Genomic DNA, 17,309 nt, shown 5'->3' on the forward strand with positions numbered 1-17,309 from the left:
CTCGTTTACAATTAGATGAGTATTATTTTCTTATGCTTATGTGGAGATACTTGAAGAAATCCTAAATTAGTCTAGTTAACTATTTTGCTCTCAAGACAATATTTTTATTAAATATTTATTTTATTCCATGTATATTTGTCTTATTTCAATCTCATAAATCAATGGAATGGAGACTGTCTTTATTTTAAAGCTAAGAATGCTAAATCTCACAGGAGTTGAGCAATTGTTTAATAAAGAGATGTGAAGGTAAATTTTAATATTAAATCATAGTGCCAAGAAAGAATTGAAAAATTACATTTTTTACCACATTTTCTCCTAAAATGAATTCCAATTTAGTGTAATAAGTTCAAAATTAAAATCTATGCTCAAAACTAAAGGCAAGAAATAATGTCACAAATATCCTTGTTGCCTTTGAAAATGTTATTTTTTAATATTCCCAATACTATTATTCAAATTCACGCTATGGATAAATACAAATATGCATTATTTTGAAAATTCAATACTTATGATATGGGTTATAGAGTTATGTTTCTAAAACTGTATTAAATAATGCTAATTCTCAGTCATCTATAAGCATACTAGATATATTAAGGTTTACCTACCAGGGTGTGTGCATGCGTGCGTATGTGAGGAAGTGAGATAGTGAGAGCACACTCATATACACATACTTGTGACAATGAAAATCTTAATAGTGAATGCTACACAATAGAATCTTAGTATGAAGATCGACCTTATAAGCCATTTAATGTATTTTTTCCAGCAATCCAGAAAATCCCTTGACACTTCTTTGATAGCTTCTTATCCATTTTTTGCTTCAGCATTAATGAGTACCTTACCCCACAAGGCTATCCATTCCTTTTTGTAAACCTCTAGTTGTTTAAAAAGCTTTCATATGGAATCACTGTCTTCCTATAACTTCCAACTGTGTCCTAGGTTCTAATTTTTAGCATAAATAGAATTAACTCTTCCACCTTCCCTCATCTATCATCCTCTTTTCTTTTCTCTCCTTTTTTCTCTTCTTTCTAAGATGCCCCTGCCTTCCTTCTTTACTCTTTTCTTTCTTCATTTACTTTTTTAAATGCTTTTTACTGCCTTATTTCTTTACGTTTTTCTTTTATTTTCTTCCTTGTGCCTCTTTTAGGACAGGAATATGTGTGTGTGTAGGTAGGTGTGTTTTAAGGGAAATATAATAAAAAACTCAATGAAATGTCAATAAAGAATAATACTAAAATAAAATAAATAATACAAACCAGAAAGTACAAATCAGAACAAAATTTTAAGACTATATAACTTTTTCCTTCCTCTTTACTAATGAACTAACGGGTATAATTGCAAAGCAAAAGCACACAACAGTGTTGCTTTCGTGTATGCTCAGGAAGGAGACAGTATAATCAAACACCATAATTTTACCTGTGAAATTCTGTAGATGTGATACATGTTTATCATGTTAATTGACATTTTTTGAAACCTGAGAACATGCTTCAAAATACTTCTGACCTATATTTTGTTTTGGAAATGTTTCTTAAATGTTCTGTGCTTCAGATATCACGATAGTTCCTACGAATATCTGTCTCCTGTGCTTTTGTTTTTATATGTTTTTTTCTTGTAATCAGAGTTTAATGGTAATATATATTGTTACCTATTTCCTGCATGTGGTTGAAACCTAGTTATGAGTTTGAAATATACATGTGAGACTTATATGCAGCAAGTTAGTACTTTATTTTATGTTCTTGTTTTCTTTCTGAATTTGAAAATAACATTGTAGTATGTTAAACCAATATGACAGCTGTACTGTAATAAAATGAGTAACAGCCCTGAAATATCACATCTTAATTCCCAGAATCTGTGAATGTTCTTTTATGGCAGAGGCTTTGTGGTTTTTATTAAGAATTCAGAGGTGGGGAATTAGCCTGGATTATCTGGTGTGCCCAAAGTAAGCACAAATGACCTTATGTAAGAAAGGTATATGGTAGTTTTATTTTTAATTTTTTGAAAAATCTCCATACAGCTTTCCATAATGGCTGTACTAATTTACCTTCCCAGCAACAGTGTATAAGAGTTCCCCCTTTTCTATATCCTTGCAATCATTTGTCACTTTTTGTCTTTTTCATCATAGCCATTCTAACTTGGGTGAGGTAATATCTCATTGCGGTTTAGATTTGCATTTACCTGATGATTAATGATGCTTAATATTTTTTCATATACAGGTTGGCTATTTGTATGTCTTCTCTTCAGAAATATCTATTTAGATATTTTGCCCATTTAACAACTGGATTATTTGGGTCATCATTATTACAGTGTTGAGTTGAGCTCCTTATATATTCTGTATATTAATCCCTTTCACATTCATAGTTTACAAACATTTTCTCCCTTACTGCAGGTGTTTTCCACATTCTGTTGATTAAATAATCAACCTTTGCTGTGCAGAGCTTTTTAGTTTGACCTAATCCCAATTGTTTAGTTTTGTTTTTGTTGCCTGGGATTTTGCAGTGTTATCCAAAAATTCCTTTCCTAGACCAATGTCTTGAAGTGTTTTCTCTATGTTCTCGTCTAGTAGTTTCATAGTTTCACATTTTACATTCAAGTCTTTAATCCATTTTAAGTTGACTTTATTAAGTGGTGAGAGACAGGGATCTAGTTTCATTCTTCTGCATGTGGATATTTTGTTTTCCCAGCAATGTCATATGTTGAAGAGACTGACCTTTCTCCAGTTTTCGTTCTTGGTATCTTTTTTGAAAAGCAGTTGGCTGCAAATAGACGGAGATATTTCCAACAATTCCAGTACTGGGTAAATAGCCAAAGGAAATGAAATTCATATGTTACAAATTTATGTACACCCATGTTCATTGCAATACTATTCACAATTGCCAAGAGACTGAATCAACCTGACTGTCCATCAATAAATGAATAGATAAAAACTATGGTCTATATACACAATGATACACTACTCACCCATAAAAATAACAAAATCCTGTCATTTGTGACAACGTGCATGAACCTAGATATTATGTTAAGTGATATAAACCCAGCACAGGACAAATGCCACAAGATCTCATTCATATGTGTAATCTAAAAAGGTTGATCTCTTAGAAGTAGAGTAGAACAATGATTACCAGAGTCTGGAGAGGGTAGTGGGGAGCAAAATGGGGAGAGGTTGGTCAATGAGTATAAAATTACTTGTTCACTCTTCCTACTTCCTCCTGCCATGCCAGTGAGATGCTGGTAGCTTGACAAGACATTAGTGGAAGAATTGTGAAAACGTTTGCACAGAAAACTCTCACTATCTCTCTGCCAGAGTGAAAATTCTCTGTATTAATGATGAGTCGAAATGCCACAGCACTGTCAGCACTTAATTACAGAGGTGAGACCAGACAAGTTATCTTTAAAGTTGTCAGGATAATCTGTGTCTTTTTAATTTCTCTTTGATAAGTCTTATGACTGTGATTTAACATGCTCACTGTTGAGCTTGTCTTTAGCTGCTGTTTTCAGTAATTTACACCGTACACAACTACTGACTATTATTTAGTTCCAGAGGCATTTGAAAAACTGTTTATATAACAGATTCTATAAAATTCAGTTTCTTTGAAATATGAGAGAAAAAAGTATCCTCAAATTGGACCACTCTGAGATTCTTCTGACCGTATTATTACTTGTCGTGTTTCAGTAAAAAGAATATATGTTGTACCAGTACTTTCTAGGAATTTAACATAGGCTATTCTCCCAAATCTCAGAAAGTTGGCCTGGCCATAAAGAAAAATCAATCATTTGGCCTACCTCATCTGAACATTAAACAAATTCCTCATTTATAACATCTGTTTATATTAAAATCAAGAACACTGGTTTCTAGTAATTTTTCCAGGCAAAAGTATTATTATTTGATCTGTACAATTATACAAATTACATATGATAATTTAAAAATAGGTTTTAAATGTAGAAATATCCTAGGTATATTTGAATATGGTTTGTAACTTCTGGACCTCAGCTGATTTCTGATTTCTTCAACAAAAAGTTTGCATCAGGTTCCAGGTACAGAAAAAAAAAAGAGCTAATTGAAAAGCTATTTTAAAGGTAAAAAATAAAATAATATGACAAGTCATTAATAACTAGATGACTAAAATCATTTTAACTAATATTATGGAAAGGAAGCAGCCAAGTAATAAAACTTATAGAGATGTAAATCTTTAAAATATTTTAGTATGAGTGGATAAAGCTTTACATGCAAATTTTATTGTTGTACTTTGTAAAAAGTTTAGAAACAGAAGAAATCAATACATTTTAAAAAGTATGTATATATAGGCATACAAAAATAAGCATAATATGTAAAGTGTCAAAAACAAGTTACAAAAAATATGTATGACATGATTCCATTTTTTTTGTAAATAGCAAATACCCCCAAATCCTATATGTGATGCCATACACACACACACACACACACACACACACATTTATATGTGAATGCATTAGCAATTTACCATGCTAGCTTAGTAAAACTAGATGTAAGAAGAGCAAAACAGAAGTATATCTTGAAATTGTGCAATAGCTAATGATTTTTAAATTACTTTAACAAGTAATTGTATTATTCATAATTTTTAAAACAGTTTAAAGGGGAAATAATTTTATTCCAAAGAGCCTACCTAAACCTAATCTTAACTCATGTCATATTCTGAATATTTATTCTAAGATGTAATTCAAAATGCTAATACTTTTCAAAATGTAAAGCCCAAACATGAATATATTTATAAGCTATAACTATAAAGTGATACATGTGGCTTATTCTTCAATTTACGTGATGACATAAAATTGCAGTGGTAGCTAGCTGAAAGACCATTGGCTTCAAGAGTGTTTTAAACTATGAAGCTTTATGAAAATTAGACTTATAAATTTTATAAATTTGCTTACTGGATGTCTCATGAAAGAAAAAAATCTTTTTCTGTTGGACCCCCAAGGTGCATAAACAGACAAGAAAATTTCAGTCATATTTTGGGGCTGTGAAACAACCCATGAATAACATTAGGCATTTTAGAAGAGAGTCCCCATTTAAAGACTTTCATTCATAATATGAAATAAAATAGCAGCAATTTCCTTTTTTTCCCTTAAGATAGAACACCAGACTAGCTTAAGTCTTCTTTTATAACTTCAGATGGAATTGGTTTTTATGTCTGAATTCCTAGAACATTTACTCTCTATTCCTCGTGACATCCAGCAATTGGCTGCCCTTATCTGAAGCTCTTCTATTCCTCCTTATATTATAGAATATACACAAATATATTGTACTGCACTTTTCTATTTCCTACGCTCTTTCACATACATTGAATCACTTAATATACACTGTAACTTAGTAGGTACAGCACTTCTCATTTTAAAGGTGAAGAAATGGGATCAGCCTGGAAAAGACTTACCCAAAGTTATCTAACATGTGAAGAACAGACTTCTGACTGAAGTCTAGCACTTATGAACTGTACTGTACCAACGGTGCTAAATTTAAGGATAGGAACCGCCCATGGGACCTAGTATGGTGCCACACAAACACATTAGGTAGCTTTCATTTGACTATCTTTTATATTCAAAATGTTTAAAACTTGTTTAAGGTCTTACCAGACAATTGTCATGCCCTCTGAACTTTTGTTCTATAAATCCTCTATGACACCATATAAGCACAGTCCAATTGATTTACGTATTCCATGCATATGACCACCATTTTATGAAAGTAGAATGTAAAAAAGTAAAAAAAAGATAATTATAATAATGATAATAGTAATGCCAGAAAATAAGGAAAGGTTATTTCAAAATGGTAAGAGTTTGAACATACAGTATTGATTTAAAAATAAAATACACTATGCTATGATTCTATTGTGTAATAGTAAAAGCTACCTTGGGTTCGTTTCCTGGATTATCAATATTTCCCATTATTTAACAGTTACATTTTAAAAATTATTTGTATTGGGAAACAAAAGCAAAAATATTCCGAATGATTTGATTGTTGGTTGAAAATGCCCCAGTATCAATTGCCTTTTCACTAATTCTAAACCCATTCTTTCCCATCACCCTCGTAGGGCCTCCATCCCATGAACTGTCATCTCCTTTTCCTAGATACAGTTTAATAACTCTTGATCAGTAAAATTCTAATTGGTGAAATTTTGCTGGGTTCTATAGATTTTGTAGGATATCACAGCTTACCCTAAGATTCTATATAATGTTTTCTGTATACTCCAGCTGTAAAATATTTTTAAAATGTGCATTTTTGTGTTTTTATCCCTATTGCTTTTTGGGAGTGGAAGTTATACACATAATACAATATGTATATGTGTGTGTATGAATAATTACATTATTCATAATTTATGAAAATAGTTTAAAGGGAAAATAATTTATATATACACACAGTGTATATATATATGTTATATATATATATGAAATTCCTTCTGGAATATATATATATCATATATCTATGGGATATATATTCCAGAAGGTACAGAAAAGGAGAACGTGCTCATACTACTGGCTACTGAAGGGAATGCTGAATGATCTTGTCACAGTGGTTCAGAGAGATGCTGGTATTCCTGCCAGTTCACCAGAATGGGGCTGCAAAACTGCTTTTGTTCTCTCATTAAAGGAATAATGCAATGCAACAGCAAATTCACTGCCATTGTTTCTGGTTCAAGCCCATAGAAATAAATCGTGAATCTTCCTTAATGGACGTAGTCTTTGTGTCAGACAAGTAGCCAGGTGCTTTCACAACTGCCTTGAAACATTCATGGCTTCCTGAGGATATGGGTCATTTTGTTCTCATCATTGATCAAATAGCAGAGTAAATCACTGAGGTAAAGTAACACCTGGCTGAGCCCTGTGTTTTCCCCTCATTTTCTCTAGTTAGTAATTGTTGTTCACAAATCACTTACTACATGCAGAGAAGAAGCTTGTGTTTTCTCATGTTGGCTGCCAGCTCATAATTTCGACTTCATGTTCTCACAGTAGCTTCAAAAGCATTCAGGGCATATGTTTCATTTTTTTCCCCTGATTTTTGTGACATCTTTGTTAAACATAACATTGCTTCACATTTATTGCATAAGTTAACAGGATTACAAAGAATTTTAAAACCAAAAATGTGCTAATTATTATTCAAAATGAATAATATTGAAAATCTTTGCCACATTTTCATACTTTACTTAAAATGCAACATGTTGTGCTATATAATCTTGCTTTTTATGTTCTAAATTATATTTCTAAGGAAAAATACATAAAGTTCAATGTAATGTTTTTAAACCTTGTAAAACCTTTTAAACCTTGTACAAATACATTTACAGGGTTTGTTTATGCAATCAAGAAATATTTGTTTTCTTACAATTATGATAAATTATGTAGTAGGTATGAAAAATAAATATAATATTAATTTCAAAAAATAAATATTATAATTCAGCAACATCTAACTCCAAACATTCAAGTTACATTAGGTCAGGTATAAGGGAGTTATTGAAAAATGAGATAATATAAATATCTGACATGTGCAATGCTGACCAGCACACAACATCATGACCATATCAACTATTTTCAGCCAGTACTGCTCCAACTGGCTAATGCCCATGCCATAAAGTTTTAAAGTATTTTGAGCATCATTCTGAGTGTATGCACTACTACTGTCTTTAAAAATTTTAGAATTATATCATTTGCTTTAATTCTTATCATGTTCTGCTTTGAATTGAGAGACCAATTTCAATCAATGGTCAGTTTTTTACTATCTATATACTAATTTGTATGAATTTGTCTTCGATTTGTATTTGTAGCCTGTTAGTTCCCTTTGCCTGCTTCTTAAGGAAGCCAAATCTTTTCTTAAAGAGAAGTAACCTATCAGGCTCAAAATGGGCCCACAACAGCTGTCAACTAACAAATGGCCTCTGATTGCTGGACATTTTGTTTTTCAAATATCCACAATGATGGTGTTTCCTGGCCTAACACTGTGCTGCAGAAAAACCTCAGAATAGCTGTGCAGATCAGTTTCCTTACTTTAGTCACCATCTCCCTGCATTCTTGGTTGTCCTACTGCCTCTACACTTAACATATGTCATTGTCCAGATTCATTTTGAAAGGCTCCAGAATATATCTGTGATGAGGATCTTTTCCCCCCAAACTTCCTTTATCTGCCTAAAAGCAGAGAATTTCCAAAGAATTCAGCTGTCATAAATCCCCTCTCCAGTTTAGTATCCCAGGAGGATTGCCTCCCGTTACAAAAGAGAAGAAGTCAGCAATAGGATAAGTAATCATCTAAACAGACATTATCACAAAACTATCATCTCTCTCACCCATCCTCCTATGGGCCCATTTGTCTTTCTTAAAGTCATTTTTTTCCCATAACAATTGTTCTCTTCTCCTCTTTCCTTGTTAAGATTGTACATAAACCCCCAATTCTAACTTCCTAACTCCCTCCTTGAGTCCCATTTCTCTGTGAACACCTTTGTACAGATATAAGTAAAAATCTATTTGCTCACTGACCTGTCTTTTGTCAGTCTAATTTGCAGCCCCCAAATCACTGAACTAAGAAGATTAAAAGAAAAGTTTTCTTCTCCAACAGTTTTAATGCAGTAATCATGGTTTAAATGCTAGTAGCGTAATCGTGGATGGTTTTGTTGTCTCTGAAGTTTTCATGAGAAAGACTGACTGAAATACATGTATCAAAGAGCATTTCGTGATATGGATAAGGAGAGCTTAGTGATATGGTTTGGCTTTATGTACACGTACAAATCTCATGTTGAATTCTAATCCTTGATATTGGAGGAGGGGCCTAGTAGGAAGTGATTGAATCATGGGGGCGGACTTCATTTGTGCTATTCTCGTGATTGTGCATGAGTTCTCATGAGATCTGGTTGTTTAAGTGTTTAGCACCTCTCCCTCATTCTCTCTCTTCTGCCAGCCATGTGAAGATGTATGTGCTTCCCCTTCACCTTCTGCTATGACTGTAAGTTTCCTAGGGCCTCCCCAGAGTCAGAGGCCTGAACAGCCTGCAGAACTGTAAGCTGATTAAACCTCTTTTCTTCATAAATTACCTAATCTCAGGCATGTCATTATAGGAGTGTGAGAATGGATTAATACAGAAAATTGGTAATGAGAGTGGTGAATTGCTATAAAGATACGTGAAAATGTGGAAGTGGCTTTGGATCTGGGTAACTGGCAAATGTTGGAACAGTTTGGAGGGCTCAGAAGAAAACAGGAAGATGAGGGACAGTTTGGAACTTCCTAGAGACTTGTTAAATTGTTGTGACCAAAATGCTGATAGTGATATGTACAGTGAAAAGCAGGCTGATGTGGTTTCAGATGGAGATGAGCAACTTATCGGGAACTGGAGCAAAGGTCACTCTTGCTGTGCTTTTGCAAAGAGAATTGCAGCATTGTGCCCCAGCTCTAAAAATCTGTTGAACTTTGATCTTGAGAGAAATGATTTAGGGGTATTTGAAGAAGAAATTTCTAAGCTGCAAGGCATTCAAGGTGTTGCCTGGCTGCTTCTAAAAGCTTATGCTCAACTGCATAAGCAAAATGAATTGTAACTATTATTTAAAAGGGAAGCAGAGCATAAAAGTTTAGAAAATTTGCAGCCCCATTATGTGGTAGAAAAGCAAAACTCATTTTCTGGGAAGTAATTCAGGCTAGCTGCAGAAATTTGCATAAGTAAATAGAAGCCAAATGTTAATAGTCAAGACAATGGGGAAAATGCCTCTAAGGCATTTCAGAGACCTTCTTGGCAGCCCCTTCCATTACAGGCCTGGAGGCCTAGGAGGGAAGAATGGTTTTGTGGGCCAGGCCCAGGGACCCTCTGCTCTGTGCAGCCTCAAGACATGGTGCTCTGCATCACAACCGCTCCAGCCATGGCTAAAAGGGGGCCAAGGAACAACTTGGGCCATTGATTCAGGGGGTGCAAGCCCCAAGCCTTGGTGGCTTCCACATGGTGTTAAGACTGTGGATGCACAGAGGGCAAGAGTTGAGACTAGAGAGTGTCTGCCTAGATTTCAGAGGATGTATGGAAACATCTGGATGATGTCCAGGCAGAAAGTCTGTTGCAGGGGAAGAGCCATCATGGAGAACCTCTACTACGGCAGTGCAAAGGGAAAATGTTGGGATGGAGCCCCAACATAGAGTCACAACTGGGGCACTGCATAGTGGAGCTGTGAGAAGAGGGCCACCATCCTCCAGACCCCAGAAGAGTAGAGCCACTGACAGTTTGTACTGTGTGCCTGGAAAAGCTGCAGACACTCAATATCAGCTTGTGAAAGCAGTGAGGAGGGGGGCTGTACCTTGCAAAGCCACAGGGACAGAGCTGCCCAAGGCTGTAGGAGCCCACCTTTTGCATCAGTGTGCCCTGGATGTGAGACATGGTGTCAAAGGAGATCATTTTAGAACTTTAAGGTTTAATGACTGCCCTATTGGATTTTGAACTTCCATGGGGCCTGTAGCCCCTTTGTTTTGGCTAATTTCTCCCTCTTGTAATGGGTGTATTTACCTGATGTCTGTACCCTTATTATTTCTTTTATTCCAATTTTCTGTATTAGTCCATTCTCACACTCCTATAATGACATACTTGAAATTAGGTAATTTATGAAGAAAAGAGGTTTAATCAGCTCACAGATCTTGAAAGTAACTAAGGTTTAATCAGCTCACAGTTCTGGAAAGTAACTAAGATTTTTTTTATTTCTCAGGCTCATAGATGGAAGGGAGCTACTTTGTCTCAGATGAGATTTTGGACTTGGACTTTTGAGTTAATGCTTCAGTGAGTTAGAACTTTGGGTGACTGTTGGAAAAACATTATTGTGTTTTGAAATGTGAGAAGGACATGAAATTTTTGAGGGGCCAAGGGTGGAATGATATGATTTGCCTCTCTGTCCCCACCCAAATCTCATGTCAAATTGTAGTCTTAAATGTTGGTGAAGGGGCCTGGTAGGAGGTGATTGGATCATGAGGGCAGACTTCCCCCTTGCTGTTCTTGTGATAGTGCATGAGTTCTCACAAGATCTAGTTGTTTAACACTTTTGTTTAAAAGTGTGTAGCACTTCCCCCTTTGCTCTTTCTCTCCTGCTAGTCTTGTGAAGATGTGCCCACTTCCCCTCTGCATTCTGCCATGAATGTAAGTTTCCTGAGACTTCCCCAGAAGCAGAAGCCTGTACAGCCCACAGAACTGTGGGCATATTAAACTTCTTTCCTTTGTAAATTCCCCATTCACAGGTATGTCTTTATAGTAGTTTGAGAATGGACAAACACACTTAGATAAAGGAATATTTGGAGGCACTACAGGGAACTCCATAGGGCACACAATTTAAGAAGCAAAGCTCTATAGATAGTGAGTCTTTGAAACAAACCTGGATCTAAACTTCTTACCTCTTTTCACCTTATGATTATCTGTGTGTAATTTTTCCCTAAGTACATACTATGTCCTTTTATTCTAGATTATGTTATGTCTTTTTGTTATAAGAGTATACATTTAAATAGTTAGAGTTATTAGGATATAGATTATCTTGATATGCATTTAATGTTAGAATTTCTGAGAAGGTCTATGGGTTCATAAGTATATTGAGTGACTTTGTTCAAATGTGACTTTTCAATGTGTCCACATAAAGTAAAGATACTTAAATAAGACCCTTGAATATAATTCTTAAATATCTTTCTTGGTCTTTTATGTAAAATGATCTCCACATCAAAAGATACTAATTTTTATGGTTATAAAAGAAGAAATTATAGATTTTGTCAAGATTGATAAAGATATGATGAGCTGTATCTAGTTCTCATCAGTTTGCCAGAACCTACTGTGTCCATCTTTTCCCTACTCTGTGTTCAGCAACTTAGTCTGGTAGCTTTAGATCAGCCATGATGAAGGTATTTATACTACAACTTGGTAAACACTGCAAATCAGGCCTTTAAAAAATTATTTTTACCCTGGGAGAGCTAGTTTTTAAACACTCATCAGCATATCACTGCTCATAACTCAGTACTTTATTTACCAAACTTAGTGTGGGTTTAACAGAGTTCTTCAAGATGTTGATATATTTGCCATAAAGAAAGTATTCTATACTCAAATATGTTTGGGAAATGCTGAGTCAAGCCAGATTGTAAATATCAAAAAAGGGGGAAATAGTATGATGTTTCTATTATTTCATGTTATCTAAAATAAAAAAATTACCATATTCATAAATTCTTTCGATTTGGAATACTACTTTGGGAAAAAATATTAGATTAACCTTTGAAAAGTTTATTCGTTGACTCAGGCTCAAGAGTTTGAATTGACTAGTGCTATGTTGGCATGTGTCAGGAGGACAGTAAAGTGTTTCAAACTTTTGAAATAATACTAGGTTTCCTCTTCATTGAAATATGTTAGTAACCATTGACAGGCTAAGGCTACAAATGAGTAAATGAGTGGAGATGGTAGGAGACTCTGGAGAGTCAGCTCAGGTTCTCCTACATATGGCAGCACAGTGCTGTAATTAAGCATAGGGGCTTTGAAGCCAGGCTACGTGGGACTGAATCCCAGCATTGCTACTCACTGGTCATGAGACTGTCATCACTTTAGGTAACTTCTCTGTTTCCTTCGTTTCTTCTTCTAAGAACTTGAAATAATAATATCATATCCAACATTCAGATTGTGAGCAATATGTATATTATTTCATTTAAAGTACTTAATGCCTGATACATGGCAAGCACTCAAAATACCTGGCTTGTTATTATTGTTGTGGACAAAAGACAACATTGAATAAACATTATAATAGTCATAAAAGAGCCATTTCACTTAACCTTATAGATTTTCCAATAGTCAACATTATAAATCTAGAAAAAAACTTACATATTCTACATACTGAGATGCCATATAGAAAACAATTTATTTCTTCATATGTGAGACAGTTTTGCCAAATATTTCCCAAAGATGTTTTTTAAAATTGAATATCTCTGGTATATGCATTTGCTACCTTGGAAATCATTTTCCAGAAAATTAGATGTTTAGGATTTTAATAAATACTATACAAGTAAAGGATTTTGTAGTTAAGTACCTTTTGGAGACACTAGATTGCAAAAAGCTAAACAAGTTTCCTTATTGAAGGAATTATCAGAGCTTTTAATGTTCTACTTTACTTTGTATGTGGTGAGGATAGTAATATACCGCCCACATTTCCTTAATTGACCAAGGAATCACTTTTTGAAAAGCATTTTACAGGAATAATCCTCTATAGAAATACTTTGGGGGAATGCTAATCTAGAAGATTAGTCTAGGAAGTTTAAACATTTATTCAAACTAATATACTTTCTCGGAATTCTCCAGATCATGTTAATTGTACATCAGCAAATAGACATAAAAATTTCATGTCATCCATTGATACTTGATTAACTGAAAATACTTGGCTAGAAATCATGCCAATAAGCTGGAATTTCATTTTCAGGGCATGTTTTCAATGAATATTACCAATAATATGAATTTGGCATTTTACTTATTTTAATTCTATAAATACTTGTTAGCCAAATATGGGTAATGCCCTTCATTCAGTGTTTCTGGATATGTTCAGTATATGTCAGAGAGTTTTGGCGGAATATAGACACAATTACCACAATCAGAATGCAATTACTCCTTTTCCAGGGATAGGCTATGTTAGAGTCCCTATTAAAAACAACTTTTTATAGAGAGATCACTATAAAAAATATTAGTAAGTCCACAGCTTATTTTCCAAATCAACATATTGAGGTCCTAATTTGTCTTTCAATACTACAGAATCAACTCCTAACTCTGAGTCAGGCCATTCAGTAAATTACTGATTAAATGCATCGGTGGTATCCTATGACTTCAAAAATTAATGTGGCACTTTTTTGGGAGCCAGATGATACCTTATTTGCTAAAAGGGTATGGTCATCTTAGCAAACTTTTAAATCTTCAGGACATGAGTAGATGACATCTTGCTACCTTAGTTATTATTATTTTCTGTAGATACATTATCATTAGATACTACTTTCTTTTTTCTCAAGAATACAGGGACTGAAGCTAAAAGCATAAATACTAAATTGAACCTAGACGGTTTCTATATGGTTCATTTGGTTTAAAATTATCCAATTCATGTTTCCCTTTATTTTGTTTTCAACATATTGAAAACTGTGGTATATTTGACTGATTGTATTTTCATAAAGTCTCTTTTTGTATATAACTGAATTGCTGATCCATCTTTGTAAGAGTCATCAGGTGGTAGACTATATGAGTAACGCAGATCACTAAAGTTAAAAATGCTTTAGTTATTTGAAAGAGCACATCAATTGAGCACTACTGGGGTACCCAAGTCAGGGTGGATCCTAATTGCTTTGACAAATATTCTGCTGGGAAATTGATCTTCAAAAATTCCTTAATGCCTTTTGAAAAAATAGCCCACTTACTTCATTTAAAACTTCAAAGTCTTCCTTTCTATTAATTATCACATATACTAGCAAACACAAAGAACAAAATGCTATGTTTTATTCATCTAAGCAGGGCATCTAAACACCAAGTTACAGCAAAGATGGGAACTTATTGAAGAAAAGGTCATCCTCTGTCAAACAAGACCATAAGAGGCTTTTCTTTTAGTAGAGAATTCATGAATATTTTATCTGAACATTTCCATGAACTTGCTATAAAAGCTATGTTTCTTGGCATTTACTGGGGATGTCAAAATCAGTTACTGTAATTTAAATCTTTTGCTAATACTGTATACTTATCAGGCTTTCATTTAAAACATGCTCATCATGCATACAATAGTTCATTTAAAATATACATTTCTAAATAGTTAACATTATAGATATTTAAACTTTGTAAAATCCCATTTGACATTATTTGTAAATAAATATTACCTTTGTTATAATACAAATATGAGAGTCTACAGAAAATAAGAACAATAAAGTAATGCATAATTTAATTATTCATAATTGAATGGGAACAGAATAATTTCTTTATTAAGTGCTTCCCATGTTTAGGTTAAGTGCTAAGCAGTCTCTTGGACTCCGAACGGTGAAAGGATTGTAAGCTGCTCAACCAAAAAATAATCACAGCTCACAGCTGACTAAAAGTTTCTTTAATTTAATTAGGCATGATTATTTGATGCTCCAGGATACCGCTAACATTTTTAAGTCATCACAAAATGTTGCATTTGTATATGATGTACACATTAGCAAAACCTCTAAACCTGCTAGTAATTTCACTTGCTGAAAATCAAAAAATGCTTTTGAGTGTGCACATAATTGTCCTTATGAAAAAGACAGAGCAATCAAGAGAAGCAGGGTATTTGTCTCTTTAACTTGACTTTTACACATGTGATGTGGTTTACCTAAGAGGGATGTATAATGTAGGATTTAAAACAGTCAAGTCTGGAGCTAAATTTTCTTTACTTTGAATTGTGGCTCAGCAGACTAACTCTTGGCAATTCACTCATTTTTTCTATGCCTAATTTTCTCATCTATAAACTGGAAATACTAATAGTGTCTATGTCATAGGGTTTTTAAAGGCAATTTAGTGACTTTAGTGAAGTTAAGTGACTAGCTCAGTGCTTGGAATATAATAGGTAACAATAATAAATAAATAGGCTATTAATTCTCATTATTATGCTAATAAATATTTTCAGAAATTTTATATAATAGCTATATTTTGAGAAAATGTTTATTTTATGTATTTCTTTTAGCTCAAATGCCCTCAAGTGTATTTTCATTAAAATGTGTTTTGTTTCTTTTCAAATATAAGCCAACTAAAATATTTACATTACAAGCTTAAAAATTTTTGAATATTAATAGAATTCCTGTGGCACGTTAAAGCCAACTAAGCCTAAAATTAATGATAAAGGTCAAGAAGAAAATGCTACTGTCTTGAAAGGAAAATTGACTAGATTTAAGACAAAAAGCATCTATATGAGAGAAAGTTGCCTTTACAATCATGAATAAAATAAAACTATGCTACAATAAAACTAATACACTATAGATAATGCTCTTTGAAATTGTGACAAGTGACGAAGCAGATGTTGAAACTATGCTACAATAAAACTAATACACCATAGATAATGCTCTTTGAAATTGTGACAAGTGATGAAGCAGATGTTGTTTTAATTATGGGAGATTTCACACAGAATAATATATCTAAAAAGGAAATTAAAAGTTTTTCACTATTACAATATTATTAAGATGGATATTTGGCTACATAAATCAACTGGAATTATTTCTTTATAATGGATTCTCAAACAAGTTACATTTTTTTAAATATGCTGTGATTAGACTATTTGAGTATTAAAATCTGACCTCATCATAGCTGAAATGTGTCAGAAAGTACCTTTTTTGTTTAAGAGTAAATGGGTATCCATTGTATATCTCAGACTGTTTCCATTTTCTTCAAGTAAGAAATGCAACTTGTCTGGACAAGAAAGTCTTGTGGCACATTTTCCCCCTCACCACCCCGTGTTCCTAAAGCCCAAAATGATCCATGGTAATGAGTTAGGCATTCTGTGAATTCCTCATCTTGTGTGCACTATATTGTACACATAGGTACATACATGTATACTTATTTCTTCAAGTGGTCAGTGACTTCCAGAAGGTAAGGAAGTCTATGTCCAGGGAACACCTTTTAGTTTTTATTCTACCCGAGTATAGATCTGATTATCTTTTCTTTTTTTCAATAACTTTTTTCCATCACAAAATCTGTAAGATATATTAAAAACTACTTTAAAGTTCATATGGAACCAAAAAAGAGCCCGCATCACCAAGTCAATCCTAAGCCAAAAGAACAAAGCTGGAGGCATCACGCTACCTGACTTCAAACTATACTACAAGGCTACAGTAACCCAAACAGGATGGTACTGGTACCGCAACAGAGACACAGATCAATGGAACAGAACAGAGTCCTCAGAAATGATGCCGCATATCTACAACTATCTGATCTTTGACAAACCTGACAAAAACAAGAAATGGGGAAAGGATTCCCTATTTAATAAATGGTGCTGGGAAAACTGGCTAGCCACATGTAGAAAGCTGAAACTGGATCCCTTCCTTACACCTTATACAAAAATTAATTCAAGATGGATTAAAGACTTAAATGTTAGACCTAAAACCATTAAAATCCTACAAGAAAACCTAGGCAATACCATTCAGGACATAGGCGTGGTCAAGGACTTCATGTCTAAAACACCAAAAGCAATGGCAACAAAAGCCAAAATTGACAAATGGGATCTAATTAAACTAAAGAGCTTCTGCACAGCAAAAGAAACTACCATCAGAGTGAACAGGTAACCTACAGAATGGGAGAAAATTTTTGCAACCTACTCATCTGACAAAGGGCTAATATCCAGAATCTA

General features: G+C 33.9%; 1 protein-coding gene across 5 annotated transcripts in view; it reads right to left on the minus strand.

Moving 5' to 3' along the window:
• The window catches only part of EPHA6 (EPH receptor A6), a 963,391-nt gene that overhangs the window by 358,357 nt on the left and 587,725 nt on the right, over positions 1–17,309 (minus strand). Inside the window, exons 1-2 of one of the 5 annotated variants that reach the window (XM_030801996.1) lie at positions 6,106–6,110; positions 3,620–3,621 (exon numbers count right to left, since the gene is read on the minus strand). The exons of the other annotated variants lie outside the window; for them this stretch is intronic. The gene's annotated coding sequence lies outside the window, so the exon portion shown is untranslated. Of the gene's footprint in view, positions 1–3,619; positions 3,622–6,105; positions 6,111–17,309 lie in introns of those variants that run through there. 5 annotated transcript variants of the gene reach the window in all.

This window comes from Nomascus leucogenys, chromosome 21 (assembly GCF_006542625.1).
Source record: "Nomascus leucogenys isolate Asia chromosome 21, Asia_NLE_v1, whole genome shotgun sequence".
NCBI lineage: Eukaryota > Metazoa > Chordata > Mammalia > Primates > Hylobatidae > Nomascus > Nomascus leucogenys.